At 39.6% G+C, this 21,169-nt stretch overlaps 1 protein-coding gene and 1 pseudogene across 1 annotated transcript in view; one reads left to right on the top strand and one right to left on the bottom strand.

The window, feature by feature from the left end:
- PRKG1 (protein kinase cGMP-dependent 1) overlaps positions 1-21,169 on the top strand; it is a 1,109,393-nt gene that overhangs the window by 29,132 nt on the left and 1,059,092 nt on the right. The gene's annotated exons all lie outside the window — the stretch shown is intronic.
- Positions 1,531-1,707, bottom strand: LOC116282435 (ATP synthase membrane subunit K, mitochondrial pseudogene; annotated as a pseudogene).

Raw genomic sequence — 21,169 nt, 5'->3', positions numbered from 1 at the left:
AAAGCCACTTTAAAATCTTTTTTCACCATTCCCTTCTAAACTTGTTCCATAGACCTGCTCTTCCTCTCTCCTGGATGGAATCTTACATACATACCATACCTTTCTAGTCTTTTTCAATCACAAGAATAGACCCATTTTAGTAATTAACATTTCCCATCTAATGGAATACCAAAATTCCAAGCTCACTCAGATTGAAAGTTTCTCCCTCCCTCGTCTACGTCCTCCCTCGGGCTGGAATGTTGTGATGAGGAAGGGCCATCTTTTCTCTTGCTTGCTCTTCTCTGTCGTGCTCACCAACTGCTGCGTCTGGTCAGGGGAAAGGACTTGACTTAACTGGCTGATTCTGGTGCCATGGGATGTTGGCCCCTTCTGATGAAGCCTGACGACTGAAGCTGACTTGTTTTCTTTCTGTCTTGGACACTTGTTCAGTTTCCTCCAAGGCTCCCTGGCTAGGAACCACCTCGAATAGCTCTCCCCAGGGAGGTACACTTCTCCTTTGGTGCGTCACTTGTCTCTGTCCTGCTCAGACCCTTTGCTGGCTTCCCTCTGCCCCTCCAGGTGATCTTCCTGGGCTGGCTTCAGATTTGGTCCAAGTTTGGTCCCCTGGAAACACTCCCCTTGTCCTGATGTCAGTGGGAGAACAAATAGATACCAATGTAGCCAACTTTACTCTGTCATCAGACCGAATCGGCTCCAGACATAGCTTCAGACCGACCTCTCAGACATCCAAGTCCTTCAAACTACCGAAGACAAGGGCCAAGTTCTTGGAGCCTTATAAAGCAAACCGTCTTACTTGGCTTAAAGGAGGATGTCATGGGTTGAATGTTGCCTCCAAATTTATATGTTGAAGTCCTAACCCCTGCTGCCTCAGAATGTGACCTTATTTAAAACTGGAGTCATTTCAGATGTAGTTAGTTAAGATGAGTTAATTCTGGAGTAGGATGGGCTCTAATCCAATATGAATGGTGTGCTTATAAAGAGCAGAAATTTGGACACAGACATGCACACAGAGGAAATGGCATGTGAATCTGAGGGCAGAGGTCAGTGTGGTGCATCTTTACAAGCCAAGGACTGCCAAATATTGCCAGTGAGTTATCAGAAACTAGGGGTGATGCATGAAATGTATTCTCCCTCACAGCCCTCAGAAGGAACCAACCCTGCCAGTGCCTTGGCATTGGATTTCTATACTCCAGAATGGTGGACAATAAATTTCTGTTGTTAAAGTCACCCGGTTTGTGGTATTTTGTTACGGGAGCCTAGGAAACTGGGACAGAGGGAAATAAATATTCTGTGTCCCTTTCTCATGCCCACATGGATAGGAAGGGACCAAAGAATGCCAAAGAAATTTTCTTTCCGTCTCCAAATTCAACCTTTTTTATCAACTCTAAGTTGGTGATCAGCTAAAATAAACTGAATAGATTTTTTTTCCAGGTTCATAATTTGTCGTACAAATTGAGTATCACATGATGAGCTGACATTAGCTTCCTCAGGCCTGGGAACTTCACAGATGAGGTACAGTTTAGAATCCGCTTATGTTACTTTCCCAGCCGGAGTTTTTTTAGACCTTAACTTGAAGTATAAGACTGTCAAAACAGTGTTTCTGTGTGTGGCCAGTACGCAATTCATTCTCCCTGTGAGAGTGTGAGAGTTGAAATGTTTTTGGATGCCAGTGAAATGGAATTGGGCATCAGTTTCTGGACCTGCCATGATTTCGGTCTTCCAGAAGACACCAGCTCTGCAGCCTGTGTCCTTCAATTTACCGCTCCCTCACAAGTCCCACCTAGAGCACTTGGCAGCTCAGTTTAGACTGCGAGGCACCTGGAACCTGAGGTCAATCAGCTGCACTAGTTCCTTCATTCACAGGAAGGACAAGGACCAGGTGACAGCTGCTGACCCACACTGCCTTGCGTTCAGGCTGTGTGCTGGGGTGTGGCTTAAATCTGATCCCTGTTTCCTTTTGTCTTTCCCGGTCAGGCCAGCTAGCTGATAACCTCAGGATACTGACCTTAACAACAGCTCATCTTTGCAGCAACATCTTTGCAGTAGTTTTCGGTGATGGTGAGGAATTAAATGGGGTAGAGGGGAAGACAGAGGACTAACATTCATTAAGCGCGTATGTGTGACAGGGGCCATGCCACTCATTTCATATGCACTATTTTCCTTAATTATTAAAACTCTGAAAGTGGGTATTAATATTTTCCAAAAAGGGAGTGGGGGTTCAGTGATGTTAGGCCAGGTAACCCCATTTTACTAAGGCAGTGCTAGGCCCAGAATCAACTTTGCATCTGTCTGAATCCAAATCTCTGGCTCAGGACTGGCTGTGTGGATTTTAGGGCCAAGTGCAAAATGAAAAGGCAAGGCTCCTTGATAAAAAAAATTGAGTCTTAAAATGGTGACCGTAGAGCATTAAGCCTGTGGGTCCTGTGTGGCTGCCCAGGTTGCATGCCCAGGCTCTGATGCTTCCACAACACTCTGCTGGTGAAATAGTGGATGAATCGGAATGTTTCACCAATTCTTATTAGGGGATTGAGTGTCTCATTGATCCTGTGTGTTTCAAGGGAGAAGGAAGGAAGAAGGTGATAGGTGTATCACTCTACTTCTCAAGGGTATATTGACCTACTGTTCTCTTTTTCTTTCTCTCTTTTTTTAACTGAAGTCCAGTCAGTTACAGTATTGTGTCAACTTCTGGTGCACAGCGTAATGTTTCAGTCATGCATGTACACACATAGATTCCTTTTCATATAACCTACTGTTGTTTTGAAAGGCTAGGGTTTCATGGATTGTTCAGTGGACAGGCCATTTATCTAGCTTCCGGATGGGCTATCGGGTGTTCTGAGTAAGACTATTGCGTGATCAGGTTTGGTACTTACTCTTAACGCACACCCCTTCTGCACACTCTCATTGATTTTGTTAGCATTGACCTAATTTTTGTTGAGATCTATTTAACATTTAATATTTGGTGGCACTTTCTAACAGAAATTAAAATGATCACATTGAGATCATTATCACTAAATCTCGCTATTTTCAATGTTTTCCCAAGATTAAGGGAAAGAAGTCTTTAAAAACATGTAAGAGAGTCATAATTTTTACTAGGTCTCCTGAGGGTTACCACAGGACAGGAAAAGAATCCTCAAATTTTCAGAGACCATTAAGTCAACCGGATCACAGTGGCACCACACTGAGTGGAGAGTGGTTGTTTATTAACCATATTTTGCTCTTATAGGCTCTTAGGTTCTTATATGCCACCCAGGAACCAAACTCCTTAATTGTCCTCACTGTCAGCTCATTTTGACAGGCATTCATTTTTTGAAATATCAAATTGAAAAGAAATGATCGCCTTGTTGTAGTAATTCTATACAGTTGATTTCTCTCTGGTAGATAATGCTAGACAAAGACAAGGCATTTATCACAGACAAACACATGAAGGCAGGGCTAAAACAATCAAAGTGAAGGAGCTTTTTTCTTGTGAAGCAGCTTTATTCCAGTGACCTTATTTCTGTTATTCAAAACCACTAAGGGGAAACTGATGAATATTGGAGAAAGACAGATAGCTTTGGTGCCCCATGTTGCTCCTAAAAACATGTCCTGGTTTAAAAATCAGATACGCTGATCTATTAAAATACAGGCTTTCCAAATGAGAAATGTCCTCGAGGAGGCCCCACGTTAGTTTCCTCCTGGCTTTTAGGAATGAAATCCAATGATTAAATATCAGAGAGCATAAAAGGACTTTTCCTTATTTTTTGATCCAGGTCAGAAAAGCCAGGGACACAGTGAACATTCATGGCATGGTTTTCATACGTGCCTACGTGTAAGTCAGCTGGTAACTGTCGGTTGATTTAATTTGGCTGTGTTCTTAATGAAAGCCTAGAGCTTTGGAAAAGGATGAGCTCGGCAGGACCATGGGGAGACAACAACAAAATTAGAATACGCTGCTTCATCGTATTGCTAGGAGAAGAGAAGGAAGAAAATGCAGAAGAACGTAAAAAATAAGCAAAATAACAAAAAACCCAAGAAGAATTCAGAAAGGTGGAGTGGAAAGACCAAGAAATAAAAGGAAATGTAGGAAATGGCCAGGGAAGAAGAACAAGGAAGAACCCAGATCAAACCAAGGCTGGGTTTAAGCTTGTTGGCCCAGATCAGTGAGAAACTCCTACTCTGGAAGACTGTGAAACCAGGCAGGGTGTTCTCCCTTTAGACATATGTCTGGTTGGTTGGTTGGTTGGTTGAGGTTGGTTGGCTGGCTGGCTGGTTATTTTTGCAGCTCTCTTCAGTTAGACGTTCCATCAGTCTAGAATATAATCTTTTAGTTGAACAAGTCACCTAAACTAACTCGCCTTACTAAATTAATTCTGTCTTTCAAAGACCCATAGGTAGAATCCTATCTATGCTTATCTTAATCAACATTTTCCTTAAAAATAATCAATGCATTTTAACAGCTGCCCTCTTAAAGAATACAGGATAACTTCTTTTCTTCCTACTCCCTTTGTCCACAGACCACCGTGCAGGAATGGAAAGATACCAGAAAAAGCCATTTTATCATTTCAGTTTGGTGTCAGGTACTAGATTTGTGGTGTGAGGTTACGAATAGTGCAAACTGCCATTTCACTTTGGGCAAATTTGCTTAAAAATAACGGCTAGGAAAATGAAGCCTCAACCTTTATGGCAACAATTCAATAACAGGGAGGTGCTCCAGGTCACTGGGCCGCTCCAGCCTCCGTCACACAGCACGATCACACAGATATTACTCATTTGGCATCACAGAAATGAAATCATTATCACCGAGGGCTGTGTCACCCCCATCAGCGTCTGCTGCTCTGGAAAGAAGCTCTTCATCCCTGCCTAATGGTTTATATTTGAGAAAGATCTCCGCACCCAGAGTTTAACAATCCAGATCATTAGCCTGTAGCTATTTTTAAAAGAAGTCAGCTCTGCTGTTTCCTTTATTGCCATATTTCTTACGCCAGAATGTCAGAAGTCATAAAACTTGTGAGATTTTAGAGGATGTATTGTAAGAGATGTGAAAGAATGTGTTCCTTGGATTCGGTTGCAGGAGATTCTACTGAAATAACAGCCGACCACAGAGCCAGATTCAGTCCCAGCTGTGACATGGACACGTTGTGACTGTGGATGACTTCGTCCAAACAAACACGCTACTTTCAAATAAACGCACGCCTTTCCCCTTGCATAAATTTCTCATAAGGATAAGTGAACTCACGGCTTTGATGGAAGAATACACCATTTTTCAAATGGAGGAGTGTGAGCACAGGCATTAGACTGACTGGGTTCAAACCAGGACCCTGCTATTTGCTGGCTGGGGAACCTGGGCCAAGTAGTTTCTCACGTGTGTAATGGGGATGATTGTGATGAAGATAATAATAACAAGGATCTATCTCCTAGAACTGTTCTGAAGATAAATTAGGATCCTGCCTGTCAAGTAATTAACACCTGACAGAGAAGGCAGCCATTAAATAATAATTTTTGTTGTTGTTAGATAAACAGAAATACAAGTCACTCAATGCATTTAGTTCACTTTTTTCTATGGTGCATCCCTCATAGTAGATGTTCGGTAATTAAATGTTGGATAAGTAGTAAGTTGACTTATATGTGTTTATTATGACTATTTATCTTTGGGCTCAAAGGAACATCAATGACAGTATGCACCATTTTTTTAGGAAGCCTTGGGATCAGTTATTCAGAAATTGCATCTCTCAGACAAAGATTTTTCTCTTTCAAAAGATGATGGCACTTCATACTATTTAGAAGACTTATGAAGATCTAAACCTGTGAGCCTTTGTCACTTGTTCTTGCTTACCTGCTACTGCACAGGACTACATGAATTGTAATTGCATTCCAGAATCAGAAAAAAAAATTGATTCAAAGGATCAGTTTTTTCTCCAGAAGATGACTTGTCCTTTAAAATTTGCTTCAGTTATTTATGATAGAAAGTATTTCCTGATGCAACTTACTCTCTATAATCAAAGAAAGAAATATACGTGCAGGTTTTTTCAGGTGTGCTCTCCTTAAGTTTCAGAAGGTCCCATTTAATCCATTGATTTTAATCTGTTTTACCAATTAGAGACCCTGATGGGATGGGACTCAAGGGGTCACCTGGTTCCTAGACTGCCTCCCACCTTTGAAAAAGATCAGCCTTGATTCTAACTACCTTTTCAAAAGTATTCATTGATGAGCCTTCTAAATTTTTCCTTTATAATTCAGTTCTTTTGCTTAACAGATTCCTAGCTGATAGATTGGAATTCATAGGAAATGGAGAGAAGGTTATTAGAATTAATTCCCTAAGCTGTTCTTATATGGAGTTATATTTATCCTGTTAATAAAATGGGTCAGGTGTAACCTTTCAATTTGTGTGAATGTTGATTTCCTCAACTAAATTCAAAGCTTCTTAAAGACAAGTTCCTTTTCATAGACCTTCTCATAGATCAGAGATTCTAGCAGGAAGACAAAAAGATGGCAAATTTTCATTTAAGGCTTTAAAATGGTTGTAAACCAAGAGCCTCTAAATGGGTATTTGTTTTCTAGGCATAAGAGTTGGAGTAGAGGTCATGAGGTGGATGAGAAATAATACAAAAGAAAGAAACTACTATTTTTTTTAAAGTGACTACTGTGTATCTAGCATATTGCTGTCTACTTTCTACATGTGGTATCTCATTTTATCTTATCAGCCCTGTAGGTACTGTGACCCAATTCTGTAGGTAAGCTCAGGCCCAGAGAAGTTAAGTGACTTACTCGGGATCACACAGCCAAGTACATGGCAAAGTCAGAAGTCACAATGCAGGTCTGCCTGATACCTGCCTGTGTCCTTTTCTTGTTAACACAGGATTTGTACTACATAAATGTTTACTGTACATCTCATTGCATGAGTATAAAATTACTGGGGGTGTTAAGCAGGAAAAGATGCTCTATTAGATCTTGAACTAGGAAATTAACTAACCCTGTGATTTTAGGTATTTTCTGAATTGAACAAGAAAGCCTAAAGAAACGTTGAGGGCTTTATTGCAATAAAAGGTTTAGAAAGCATTACAGAATATTATTTATATAAATCAAATTTATTTCAGAGCTGGTTGGATGCTCTGCATGAACATTAAAATTGGTGGCCTTCACTGTAGTGCAGTTGAGCTGGGCGAGGGGAGGTTTTCTTGGAAAACCTTTCATCTGTTCAATGTCTGCTGAGAAGAACATTCCAGTCTTCTGAGGCCACTGCCCATGTTGTCAGAGCTGAGCAGAGAGCCAGCAAGCTGGAGGGACTGTGTCTACCTGTTGTCTCCAGTTCCTGCCCCTTTGATGCTCCTTGGGTTGATGCTCATTGGCACCACCCTCTGTAGTTATTTGGCCTTGGCATTCTCAGCCCTCCCTCTCTTAACTTTTTCCCCAGACTTCTGCTGACAGCTTTCACCTGCTGTTATTTCCTCTCTCAGCTAGTAAGTCATAAGTGACGGAGCTAGAATTTGAAGTTAGTCCGACTACACGACATGTCTATACTGCTTTGCTTTATCCTTGTTACTGAAATGGGACATGAGTCCCATTGTCCCATGTTGTTGAGGGAAATAAGTCCCATCCCCCATGTCAGGGAGAAAGGCATTTGAGCTGGGTAATTTAGACACTGCCTTGCACATGGGAGATATTCACTAAAAATATGTTGCCTGCACTGCACAGTCTTCTGGACGTATTTCAGAATGAAGAATCATTTTAAACCCCGTATCTCATACAGGTATGGTTTCCAAACATTAATAATGAAAGTTGGTGCAGAAAATATCTGTCATACAGAGAGCTGTGTTTGCAAAGTAAACACTGTTGTCCTACTAATCTAATTGCTCACATGAAGGAAGGGAAGGAAGCACCCCCGCCCCACATTCATTGTAGTTAAGCATTCCATCCCTTTAATGTTTGCTCTTATTTCAAGTTTGTTCATTTATTTTTACGACTCCCAATATCCCTGTTGTCTCTCTTAAGATTTAAATCTTTGCAGAGTACCTCTTCTGTTTAACTTGCTTTGAGTGTGATAGAGGACATGGCATGGCTTCATGTCAGAGGCAAGAAGATGCTTCTAGACAATGCTTAGAATTCACATAGGGGAGGAGAGATGCAATATTAGAAAGTGAAATATGAGGAAAATCACATTTGGAAATTAAAAGTATTGACTTCCTTTAAATACTTTTATAATGTAGCCAGCCCTCTTCATGGACCTAGACATTAAGACCCATAATACAGTTCTCTCTACTTTAATTCCTTTTCCATCTGGGTTTGGAAACGTGATCCTCTCTCTGTTTCTGAGCAATGGTTAAGTTGAAGAGTGCGTCAGGACAGGAACTAATGGAAGTGACTTGATAGCTTTATTCCACAGGCAATGAATAATGAGGAGTTGGTGATTTATGTTCATCTCAACAGGAGACAGACAGAAGATTATCTTATACTTCCCAGTCTATGCCAGCAAAGCTGCCATTTCTAGAAATATACAATTATCCATATGTCTTTTTTTATGAAAACCTTGATTTGTACAGTCGTTTGATGGCAATTTAGTTTTGTCTGCAATTCATAAAATTGACTTGTCATATACTCCAGTAAAATCTGTAACCAACTCAAAAAAGTCTTAAGTGCTCTATATGCTAACTAGATGAACGTAAGCTTAGAGTTCACATCATTTTTTTCCTTAGATCAAATAAACAAAATTATCTGTATGATGTTACTGTATATTAACCTTTATGATTGCTATAAGATTGGCATTAAAATTCAAAAAAATATAGATTGAGACCCTTTGTTAAACAGACCTTTCCTTGTCCTGTCCTTGTTTTTTAGGAGAGGAAAATAGTTTTTAAAAATAAGCTGATATTGAGACTTGGCAGAATGCTTCAAAAATGAACCTCATTCTGGATCATTCATACTGCAAATTATTTATTTCGTGTCCTTGTGTCCGAAGCCTGTGCTAGGCACTGAGGACATGTGCCCTGCCCTCAGATAGTTCTCCCCAACTTTCTCTCTCTGACATGTGCAATCAGCAATATGTGATGGCTTATTCTTATTTAGAGATGATGCTAATGTTCATAAAATGGAGACCACAAAGCATAATGGTCAAGGGTTTGGGCTCCAGGTTCAGATTGCCTGGGTTCAAATCTTGGCTCCTTTGTTTATAAGCAGTGCAGCCTTGACCTTGACCTCTTTGTTGGCTCAGTTCCACATCTATAAAATGGGAATAGTGATGGTAGTTAATTCTTAGCATTGTTTAATAATACTGTGAAATAGTGCTCAATAAAATTTGGTTATCACAATGTAATTAATGGTATTAACAGTTTCCTGGTAATTATAAATGTTAGAACAGAGGATAGCTGAAGGATATTCTTAACACCCTGTTGTTTCATTAATTTGTTAGTCACAAAAGACAAAGGCAGCCTTGTCTTCCTGTTGTCTCGGTTGTAGTGGTTAGGGAAACGTCAGTTCTGGGTAAATAATCAGGCTTTTAAAAAAATTGGGGGGAAAGTAATTAGGCTTATTTATTTATTTTATTTATTTTTTTATTGGAGGTACTGGGGATTGGACCCAGGACCTCATGCATGCTAAGTATATGCTCTACCACTGAGCCATCCCCTCCCCACTTAATCAGGGTTTATTAACTTAAGATCTGGGCAATGTCTTACTCGTGGGTATTTACTACATGCCTGCATCCCAGTGCTGGGAGCTGCTTCAGGGCACGGGGCATTCTTATTTTAGCTCTGTGGCTGCAGCCCTTACACGGTTCTTTCTGTGTGTAGTAGGCATTTGGTAGGTATTTGTTGCTTGGATCAACTTCAAAAAATATTTTAAATTAAAAGTATATCTTTGATAAAGTACAGAATTACTGTATGTTCTTTGTGGATCATTTAGAAACTGCAGATGAGTTTTAAAAAATGAAATTGCTTATCATCTTTGAACAGAGTTAAACCACTAACATTTTGTTATACATCTTTCTACTGTTTTTCTATGCATACACACTTTTGCTTTGAACAAAAACTTGAATAATACAGTAAAGACTTTTGGTAGTGTGCTCTTTCATAGATTAACATACAATTAATATTTGCCCTATAATCACATATTCTTCTGAAATGTCATTTTTAATTAATGTGATACAAGTTATATAACATTTATTCTTCAACATTTAGATTATATTCAATTTTAGGCCTTTATATTAAAATCACCATTGTTACTTCAACAAACATTTCTCCAGTGAAGACATACAAATGGCCTATAGGCACATGAAAAAAAATACTCAGTATCACTAATTATCAGAGAAATGCAAATCAAAACTATAATGAGTTATCACCTCAGGATCGCCATCATTAAAAAGTCCACAAATGATAATTGCTGGAGACGGTGTGGAGAAAACATTCCTTCCTACACTGTTGGTGGGCATGTAGTTTGGTGCAGCCATTATGGAAAACAGTTTGGAGATTCCTCAAAAAACTAAAAACAGTCTTAGCATATGATCCAGCAATTCCATTCCTGGGCATATATCTAGAGGAAACTCTCATTCAAAAAGATACATGCACCCCAGTGTTCTAGCAGCACTATATACAATAGCCAAGATGTGGAAGCAACGTCAGTGTCCATCAGCAGATGACTGGATAAAGAAGTTGTGGTATATTTTTATAATGGAATACTACTCTGCCATAAAAATGAGTGAAATAATGCCATTTTCAGCAACATGGATGGACTTGGAGATTGTCATACTAAGTTAAAAGCCAGAAAGAGAAAGAAAAATACTGTGTGGTATCACTTCTATGTAGCATCTAAAAAAATGGCACAAATGAACTCATGTACAAAACAGACTCACAGATATAGAAAACAAATTTATGGTTACTAGAGGAAAAGGGGGAGGGTGGAGGGATAAATTGGTAGTTCAGGATTTGCAGATACTAACTACTACATATAAAATAGATAAACAACGAGGTCTTACTGCATAGCACTGGGAACTACATTCAATATCTTGTAATGGTCTATAATGAAAAAGACTATGAAAAGGAACTTATATATATAATTAAAGTCACAATCTGTACACCAGAAATTAACACAACATTGTAAGCTGAGTGTACTTCAAAAACATTTTTTATATAAAATTACCATTGTTAAGTATTGCTAGACATGCTCCTTGCTGTCCCCTCGCCCCTGCCTGTGTGCCCCCATTGTCCTGTTTACTTTGCTTATCAGAGTCCCTGTTCCACCTACAGAGTCTACCTGGATAGTAAGCTGTTGATCTGTTTGTTTTTCCACCAGGCTATACACGCCATTGTAACCGTAGTTTCAAGTTATACCGCTTGGCTTATAAATGGTACTCCATGTGTATTTGTTGAATAAGTACATGAAAGGCATTATTTTCATCTGATAATACATCAGATCCATCTGAAAGTTCCTATGAAGCGTTGTGGTCTGGAGCTGAGTATGTGTGGGACATGATCCTGCAGAGAGGGTGTGAAAGTGGGAGGTGGGCAGGGGAGGGCCCTCGGGCTGGGAGCTGATGACAGAGAGAAGGATTCTGGGAAGGGGAGTGAAAAATTTTCTCTTGACTCATCTTTTCCCTTCACGCTTTCCATCAAGAGCTTCACTTTGTCCCACTGACCTTTAGAATAAAATTCTTAGAAGCAATGGGAAGGGAAACAGAATCTTCATTTATTTATTGAGGGATTAAGTAAATGTGGGTATGTATACTCTTACCTGGGACTGCCTGAGTTGTATTCAAGGAATCCAATTCCAAGCCTCTGATTTGACTGAAAATCTTCCAGCTCTATGTCTGGCACATGGCAGTAGGAAAGGGAAGGGACTAATATTTATGGAGTGCCTATAATTTGCTAGTAACTTTCCTACATCATTGCATTCAGTTTGCTCAACAGCCCTGAGAGGTAGGAATTATTGCAAAGGGACATGAATTCAACCCTGGGCTATATGACTCCTGAGTCCATTTTCCCAGATCAAAACATAAGAATGAATTCTCAGAGTAAATGCCCAAATGACTTCTAGCTAATATAAACAAATTCTAAATTCTGTTTAACAAGGGAGCTATTTCTATTTTTTTTAGGTATGTCTTGGATGCTTCTGATTTATGAATTACTTTGAAAAGTAGGAAATTAAAACTATATATAGAAATAAAATCACTAAAAAAAAACCCATTTTACCAATACCTGCAGGAAATGTATAAAAAAGTTAAAAGAATTTTTAGACCCCAAACGTGGTATTTATAAAGTGTTCATTCAAAGGCAATTAATTAAATGGCCTCACTTTAAAAATTTAGTGAGAGTGCCATTTAATTATTAACTATATTTCATTTTAATCAGAAGTTTATGAACCTAACAGGAGTTATAAAATTTTGACTTTATCATTTTTCAATGCAACAAGAGCTTTTATTTATTAGTTACAAAATTTCAGGCCATAGCTAAGGTTTTCTTACCCCCTTTCAATGGGAAGTTGTAGGCTCACAACACAGAGATGTTCGAGCCTGTTTCTGCTTATAGGATTTAATTAAAAATATATGTATTTTTCTTGTTGGGATTCTTATTCTACATAGTGTGCTCAATTTAGCTAGATAGTTGCAGACAAATCATTATAAACTCAATTCTCAAACCAGAGTTCATTTCTAGTCACTACTACCATCTATATGGAAAGGGCGGGGGTGTAGGGTGTTTGGATATTTTGCGTAAATCTGACCAGCCAAGTTCTTACTGTCTACTGCACGTTTTTATGGCATCCTTTTTGGTAACTAGAGATGAAAATGATTAGTAGTGCTGTTAGAGTTTTGCTTTTAGCTAGGAGACTTCAACAATTTTAACAGAAGGAATTATGAAAATCAAATGTCAAATTAAATAACTTGTTCTTTGTTTTGAAAATCATCCTAGTGTTTTTAATTCATTTTAGTCTTACTTTTTTCTCATAATTTAAGAGCCCCTCCTGCTGGGTGCATCCAATATGCATTTTAAAAAGCCACCCTTTAGCCTTATAATTAGTCTTAAAAATAGACATAAGCACTGACCTAATTTTTGTAATCTTTCAAAACATTATGTGGGTACCCCCAGCCATTGGAAGCATTACAGGGAACACATAGAACATGTTGTACTCACGTTGGCTTTTCTATTTGGCATCATATTATGGTTTTTTTTTTCCCTTCAGAATTTATTGTTTCTTTTATTCTCAGGCAGGAATAGAGTTTGCTTTCTGAGACTTGATCTTGAAGAACCCATCTTTCATGTCCTCACAGAGCATGCAGTAGAAGATGAATGAATATTATGTGTCTGTAGGTTGGCTGGGCTTCAGCCGAGCTTCACTGAGGCCTTGGCTTCCAGCTGCGGAGGCCAACGAGGCTCTGCCTCTCACTGAGAGTCCGTGTGTCCATCGGAGCAGTTCTGCTCCACGTGTCTCTGCCATTGATGGTGGAAATGAGCTGAGTTTGTTGAGTGCAAGCCCCAGTATGTGGGCCTGTTTCAAGTTTCTGATTACATTGAATCTACTAATATTCCATTGGCCAAATCAAATTAAATGGCTGAATCCAAAATCAGGGGTCAAAGAGGTACACTCTGCCCTTTAGTGGGAGGAATTAGAAAGTCACATGGGAAAGGACACAGAGACAAGGAATGGTGCCACCCATCTGGGTTTGCTTTGAACAGGCTCCTGTGTTTAACACACAATACCTTGAACATACACAACCCTAAGTGCAGAGAGGTAAGCAAAGTCTTCAAGCCCTTCAGCTCACTCATGGTCAAGGTACCTGTTACTGAGCGGAGCAGCAAGCGAGGAGAGGAGGCAACCCCTCACCTTGACCAGAGCCCCCATTTCTAGCCTGTAGCCCTTGAGCCAGCACCGTGGAGTGGAGTGGGTGAGCGGTTGTCCCCTTTTTATACACATTGACAAACCCAGCTCATTTTACCAGAAACTCAGTACACAGGTGTTCTTTGTCCCCTGAGGTCTTCCTCTCTTCCGTTTTAATCACAGCACACCCTTCCTTCCTAATATTTTGACTCATAGAGAAACAATAGGTAGTAATGGATATTAACCATTAATCAGGAAAACAAAAAACAAAAAAAACACCCTGGCAACCCCTCCATGGTAAGAAAATGCTTTCGCCCATTAACAGTATGCTGACAATGCCTAATTCACCACGCTAAGGCCCTTAACTAATCACCTGACTCTCACCACTTCCAACACTTCCCACTGCCTCAGTTTAAAGCCCTAATTTCTTGTTATGACATCATGTACTTCAAGACATGGTTTGTCTTTAGCTTCCTCTGCCTTCAAATTTGGGGCTTTCACCAAACTGAGCTGCTTTTATTCTCCAAATGAGCCATGCTGCCTCATCCTCAGCACGCTACTTAACGTTTCAAAACGTGGTTTTCTCATCCTGGAAAAGGGGATGTTGTCCCGGACTTGTGTGTGAGAACTTTATTGGGGAGTGTTCTCAGGATCAGTATCTGTACAGGAGAGAAGAAGACAGGTGTTGACTGAGCAAGATGTCACCTGCCTTGGAGTCACAGTAAAGGCCACAGGCAGTCTTACAGGGGACACTAGACCTAGGATGGCCCTTCAGAGTCTCCAAGCAGGAACCAGGGGACCAAGCCTCTATACTCCTTGTTGACCAGTCATTGGATGTGGCAGCGCTTGGGAAGCCAGGATGACCTTGGGTGAGGCTGTTTTCCTTCAGCTGAGGGTGGGGCCTGAAGGGGGACTCGGCTGAGATATGTCACCACCAACGCCGCCAGCAGCTGGGGAATAAGTGAGTGCCAGTGTTCTGGAGCAGAAGGTTTGAGATGTCACCAGTACAGATTTAAGTAACTATTGCATATGATAATTGTGATAAATTTAACTCTTTCTGTCGGTACCCAAACACACACTCACAGCCTCATTCTTAGGTCTTGGCTCGTATGTCACCTCTGGTGGAAACCTTTCCCTTGCTATGCCCCGCCCATCCTAAAGTAGGCTACTGGTCACCCCTTTTGCTTCCATAATGCTATTTACTTAATCCTATTAGAGCAGTTATTACACAATATGGCAGTTTCCAGGTTTGCCTGTCTCCCCATTAGACCACAGAGGGCAGGAACCACATGCCTTTGTACTTTTCTTACTGTAAGCGTCTTTCCTGCTATTTTTGATTGGCTGCTTAGTCACCTATCTTACCGTTTACATTTCAGACTCCCCCAGAGTAAGGTCGACATCTGTTTTGTTTACTATCTTGTCCCATAGCACACTATGGGGAATGTACTCTGAGACTGATACACACTTTGCTGGGTGAATGAGTGAACGAATATTGAAATTTCCCCAAGAAAGGGACAGGAAAGACCATGACATGAAATAGGGAAGACATCTGGAGAGCCCCAGATTCCCGAGAGCATCAGCGTTCACTCAAGTAGGACATGTCAGTCACACGCTTATCAAAGCAACTTTAAATGTACTAACTCATTTAATCCCCATCACAACCCTTTCTCAGTCAGAGCTCAATAGGCAAAGGGGAAAATACATCCTTTCTTTACTGGAGGATATGGAAAACAGGAGAGTCAGGCTGTGATGCCTTGGGTCGGTCACTGATAGATGTCACCCGTCATGGTATCCAAAGAAGTGTTGGGCTGAGTGGGATGGTGGTGAGAGCCCTTCTACAGCTACTTCCAAGTACCCCACTCTCCCCCAAAATGATAACCCTTAAGAAAACCCTTAATTATTTCACTTCCAGGAAAGATTTTGAAAACTGGATGGAATTTGAGTGCCTGATCATTACACCTTTTTTTTTTTTTAAAGGGGGTTCTGGAAACTGAGTGTCTGGGGATGGGTTTAGCTGATTGGCTTCCAAGGAAACACTTGAGGAAATTACTAGGTGGTGCTGTGATAGTTTAGTGCATTTATTGGTAGCTCTTCCTGTGGAAAGGGACATATGTTGTTTTAAAAAAATAGACATTTTTATTCTTGGAAGAAAATTATCTCTTAAAACCCTTTTAATATGTTTACTTTTACTTATTTTTATTGCTTGGTGACGTAAACAGTAACATTCACAGTGGTGATCAAAAAAAATCCTTCTGAGTCATGCTTAGAAAACTGCTAGAAATCTGATTTTGAACATGTAGATTGAATGCTGTCTGGCAATCTTTTATTTAAATTATACACACATATTTTAAAAACAATTCTTATTCTAGAACTGCCATAGAGGAACTATTTGAGGGTTGTAAGTCCCACTGTAAAGGAGTTTTAACAATTTTCCATGTTTTCCCCTGTCCTTGCCCAAATGCACATGTTCGTTTCCACAGTTGTGCTCGTAGTTTGTATAAAACTTGGTGATTATCTGTTTTAAACTAAACATCGTGTCATCAAATCTTTTCTACATGACTCTACTCTTAATTTTAATTCTAAGGGATTCATAATTTCCACAAAATCAGTATGTCTGGAGTAACTTAATTATTCCCTCATGGACTAATTTATTTATAATGTAAAATGCATAATTTTAAATCACCATTAAATGTGTAGTTTAATTTTTTTCTACACTTGAGACTTAAGAGAATATTCCTAATGTTGCAAAGTTGTAAACCACCATATAGCCACATAAAGCACTAAAGCTACCCTTCTTCTAAGCGGTGCATTTAGAGGCAGACACTAAGCTTTCCTGGGGGTGGTAGTGCCAGGGTATAAACCCAGTGTCAGACATGCAGCCCCCAAGGCCACTGACCTTGCAGAATAAAAGAGTCCGTGAAAATATCTTCCTATGTGTACCAATTGTTTAGAAAGGAACTTTAGTTAAATTAAGCTCTGAAGATTCTGTTTCATCTTCATCAACAATTGCTTTAATAATTTTAACACATTGGATAAGTGCATTCTGGATATTCTACTGAATTGCGTTAGGGGGTCCTCTGTACGAAGCCCCAGTGGCAAGGACTGCTCCTTAAAAACATGGACTCTGATGATGGAAGTTTCAACTCTGACATACTAAACCATCCTGCAGTGCTTTACTTGGTATAAGAGAGAAATTCTAAAAAAAAAATCCCAGAGGGAAGGTGGCGGTGGGCCACTGTTTAGGGCATTTTGTTAATAAATGATGTCAAACATAAATCTTCATTTAACTCTGAAGAAAGCCCAGAGTATCAGGATGAAAATCAAGTTATCATCAAAGAATTGGGGCTAAATCTTTCCTGGGAAAGAAAAATTATTTTTGCTTTGGCAGCATGTCTTCCGTTTGCACGGGCTTGAGCTGCCGCTTTTGCAGAAAGCCCACAGGTCTTAAGCAGATGCCTGCTGCAAGGTTCAGTACACACTGCGAGACTGTCAGAGCTGCGGAAATGAAAAATGTTTCAATATTCAACCTGTGGGATTTTGGCCAGTCCAAACCCATGGGCGGAAGACATGTGTCAACCCTGCCAGACAGCACAAACCACGGTTAGGTTTGATGGGTCTTTGCAGAATAGCTTGGAAGAAGATTTGGGGAATATTAAATGCTCTTATTACTGTCAGACGATTCGTGCCTCTGAGTTGGCAGTTCTCACCCTGGAGCACGCGTGGAATGTGCTTTCATTGGAGATGTCAGGCTGCCTGGAGGGAGCAGATGCTCCTGGGATGAGTCGGGGCTCGGAACTCAACCAGAAATACCCGTATTCTTTTTCTGAAATTTTTGATAAAATGGGATAATATTGTAATATTGTTCCTGGAAAAGCAGACCACAGTATTTTTTTTTTCAGACCACAATATTTAAGTAAAGAAAACAGTGGAAGGGAAATAAATGTTCTCTCACATGAAGTGGAGGCTGTTCCTTCTAAGCAGTCAATTCTCAGTCTTTAAGCTGAGACTGTCTGAAGGGGACAGTCTCAAGTTCTGTGACCTGGGATGGACATTTAAACAACTCGAGAGGATGATGGAGTAGAGTGGTGAAAGGGCTGGGGTACGTCTGGAGTTGAATCCCCACTCTAGCCGCTTACCTTGACCTTAGAGTAAATTTCTTAAACCCTGTAAACCTCGGTTTCCTAGTCTGTACTCACTGGGTTCTTGTAAAAAGCAAATGAGAAAATTTATGCAAAGCACTTAGCCCACTGCCTGGCACATCGTGTGAAATCCATGCTGAAGGATTGGACTTGATTTGTAGATGGGCAGCCTGAGTCCGTTTTCTAGAAAACTGGCCAGGAGAGGTGAAGCAGCTGGCTCATGAGCTAAATCGAACTGGCAGATTTATTTAGTTTGGTCCTGACTTTTTTTTTTCTAATTGAGTAACATATTAAAGTTGACAGATTTACAGAAAACCTTATCCATTGTCTTTTTCCCCCAAATATGGGTGATGTTGCACCACCAGATCTCAGTCCTCCACAACAGTCTTCCTTCCTTCCTTTTTCTTTCCTTCCTTTTTTCCTTCTTCCCTCCCTCCCTCCTGCTCTCTCCCCTCTTTCCCTCCTTTTTTCTTTTCCTCCCTCCCACCCTTCCTCCTTTCCTCCCTTCCTTCCTTGTACGCGTATATGAATTTTAGTAGTCATAGTTCAGTTGTTCGATTATATTTTCCTTCTAAATTTGTGTCTGTTACACAAAGAGCATGACAATGAAAAACTCCCCGAAATCCCATCTCCAGAGCACTGTTTTCTGTGTCACAGGCTGGTTTCTCTTCCCCGACTAATTCTTTATGGGTCTTAAATCTTGGTTCATTTGATTTGAGCCTCAAATCTATGTAGCATCCACACCCACTGTCCCAAAGGGTATTGAACTTTGTGGCTCTTTCTCTGGAAAAGGTCCCTTTCCTTTACTTTGGCTGGGATCTACTAGTCTTTAGTTCAAGGTGCCTAAAACATGGGTATTCAGTTTGACATCTCATCCTTATAAATCACTGCTTGCCAGAGGAGAGTAACAATTTCCACTGGACACATGACCAACAGTAAGACATTTACTTTAGTAGTGTGTGTGCAACCTTCCAGGGGGTAACTGAACTGAGAAAATAAAATTGAAATTATGGAGAGAGAGTGTAGTGGCTTTTTTTTTTAAATTACAAGTGTGCAATGCTGTTATCATGCCCTGCATATCAGTTTAACCCTAGGCTAGCATGTGGTAACAGACAATCCCGAATTAGAGGCCACTGAACTTAGAACAATAATGATTTGTTTTTTGCTCACTGGCCCATTGTGGGTTTTCTGGAGCTTTGCTCGTGAACCAAACCGACAGAGGCTCTAACGAGATGCCTACTTCCATGGCTGCCATTATGGGGGAAGGGAGAGCTACAGTGTCCCACACTGGTCCTTAGATGCCTCTGCCCAGAAACATCACATGTCTGCTCACTTTTACCAGCTGAATAATCATGTGACTGTGTCTGAGTTCAAGGAGGTAGGGAAAAGCAATTTTACCACTTGCCTGGAAAGGGAGACACTTGGTGAATTTGTGAATATTCTTAATAGCTACTTCTTCTAAACGTCACTTAGGAACATGCACACATTAATACTCATAACTGTTATTTTAGTATCGATAACTGTGTGTGATGGCATAAATCATATTTTTTAGGCTAATGGGCAAACTTAATCTTCAATGGAGAGTGTTTGACTAAGGCTACTGATTCTGGGGAATCATTCCCTCCATTTCTGTCTCCTTGTTTTTGTTCTCCTGCTTCTCGGAGAGTGATGCTCATTTATGTACATTTGGCTCCCACATACCTTGTCTTATTTAATGTAAATACTAAGTTTCTAGGTGGTTAGAATTATCTTCGAGTTTCATTGAACTTTCAAGCTCCAAACCACTGTATAGAAAGGCATTTAAATGTCCGTTTTTGCTGTTGCTACTGCTGATAATAATAAAATAGTTGTATCTTCTGTTACGTACTTTACCAATTGGTGATACCTTTCATAGTGTTTTATGCCCAATAAACAACATAATTGCTGATTGTAATTGGCATGGATTTTGTGTATTGTCCATTTCCAAATGTTTAACATTTTATTTTTGTAATATAATATCATTCTGGCTTTAATAAAAATTTTTAAATGTTTGTAAATAAAATTTTAAATAAATATTTTAAATAAATTTTTTTAATATTTTAAAGTAAAACTTAAAAGTACCCATGTGCCTGGCATGGGGATTGCAGGTTGAACACTGGGAAGTATGTTGTAGGCTTTATAAAATTTGGGCTCAGTGAAGCATATCACTTCCATTTATGAAAATACATAGAAACTCCCAGTTTCCTTACCTGTTGTTACATTCAGGTCATGGGCGATCCTTTGCCACTTGGTTTCCCCAGCTCAAATGTTCTCACTTCTTCTACGTATAATTTATTCTCTGCCTCAAAAGGTTGAAAATGTTTATAGACATTCTCCCCTGAAAACAGTAACATATTCTACTACTTCAATTAAATGTATTCCCCACTTTGCTATTTGTCAGTCCTATTTGTTTTCATCCAAAAATCTTTTCCCTTCTATTATCTCAGAGTAAGTACCACTTGATCCTGTGATTGCAACAGGTTGGTTAACATGTAAGTATATTCTTATTTAGCTAAAACTGGTCTTTACTTAAAAAAGTACTGTTTATAGTTTTTTGGTGGGGCTTTATTGTCCAAACTCTCTACTCTAAATAAACTAAGAATCTACTTCGTTTATAATTCCCCAAAATACACTGGACTGTTGTCACTTCTTGACATCTTACATCAAAAAACAAGTATCATTTAACTCACGTTGCAGAGTTGTACTTTTTAAGGCTTTTACATGTAAGCCTTCATTAGCACACTACTAAGGCCAAAGAGAAATCAGACTAGGATGATAACACCACAAATAAGTTATAACCCTAACTAAGCCATTTTAGCTGATGTGAAAAATACCGTAATAAATAAAACATAGAGGGGGAAGAGTATAGCTCAAGTACTAGAGCGCATGCTCAGCATGCAAGAGGTCCTGGGTTCAATCCTCAGTCCCTCCTCTAATAAATAAATAAGTAAGTAAATAAATAAACAAACGAACCAACCTAATTCTCCCCTCCCCACCCAAATTAAGTACATGATAATGTTGCGTCAAATAAAGAGAAATTATTATTTAAAAAATAAATAAAATAAAAATAAATACCTAAAATTCAAGTTCCTGTTATTGGTAATGAAAATGAGACATAGGATTTGTTGAGTTATGCTCATTTGAAGGACACTTTGGAAATGATTTACAACAAAGTCACTGTGGGTTTTACAGCACAATAAAAATAAAAGGCAATCAGTACATTTTATAAATTA

Source organism: Vicugna pacos, chromosome 11, assembly GCF_048564905.1.
Source record: "Vicugna pacos chromosome 11, VicPac4, whole genome shotgun sequence".
NCBI classification, from domain to species: domain Eukaryota; kingdom Metazoa; phylum Chordata; class Mammalia; order Artiodactyla; family Camelidae; genus Vicugna; species Vicugna pacos.
Note: the sequence above shows the minus strand (reverse complement) of the source record. Positions and strands in the feature narration are given on the sequence as shown.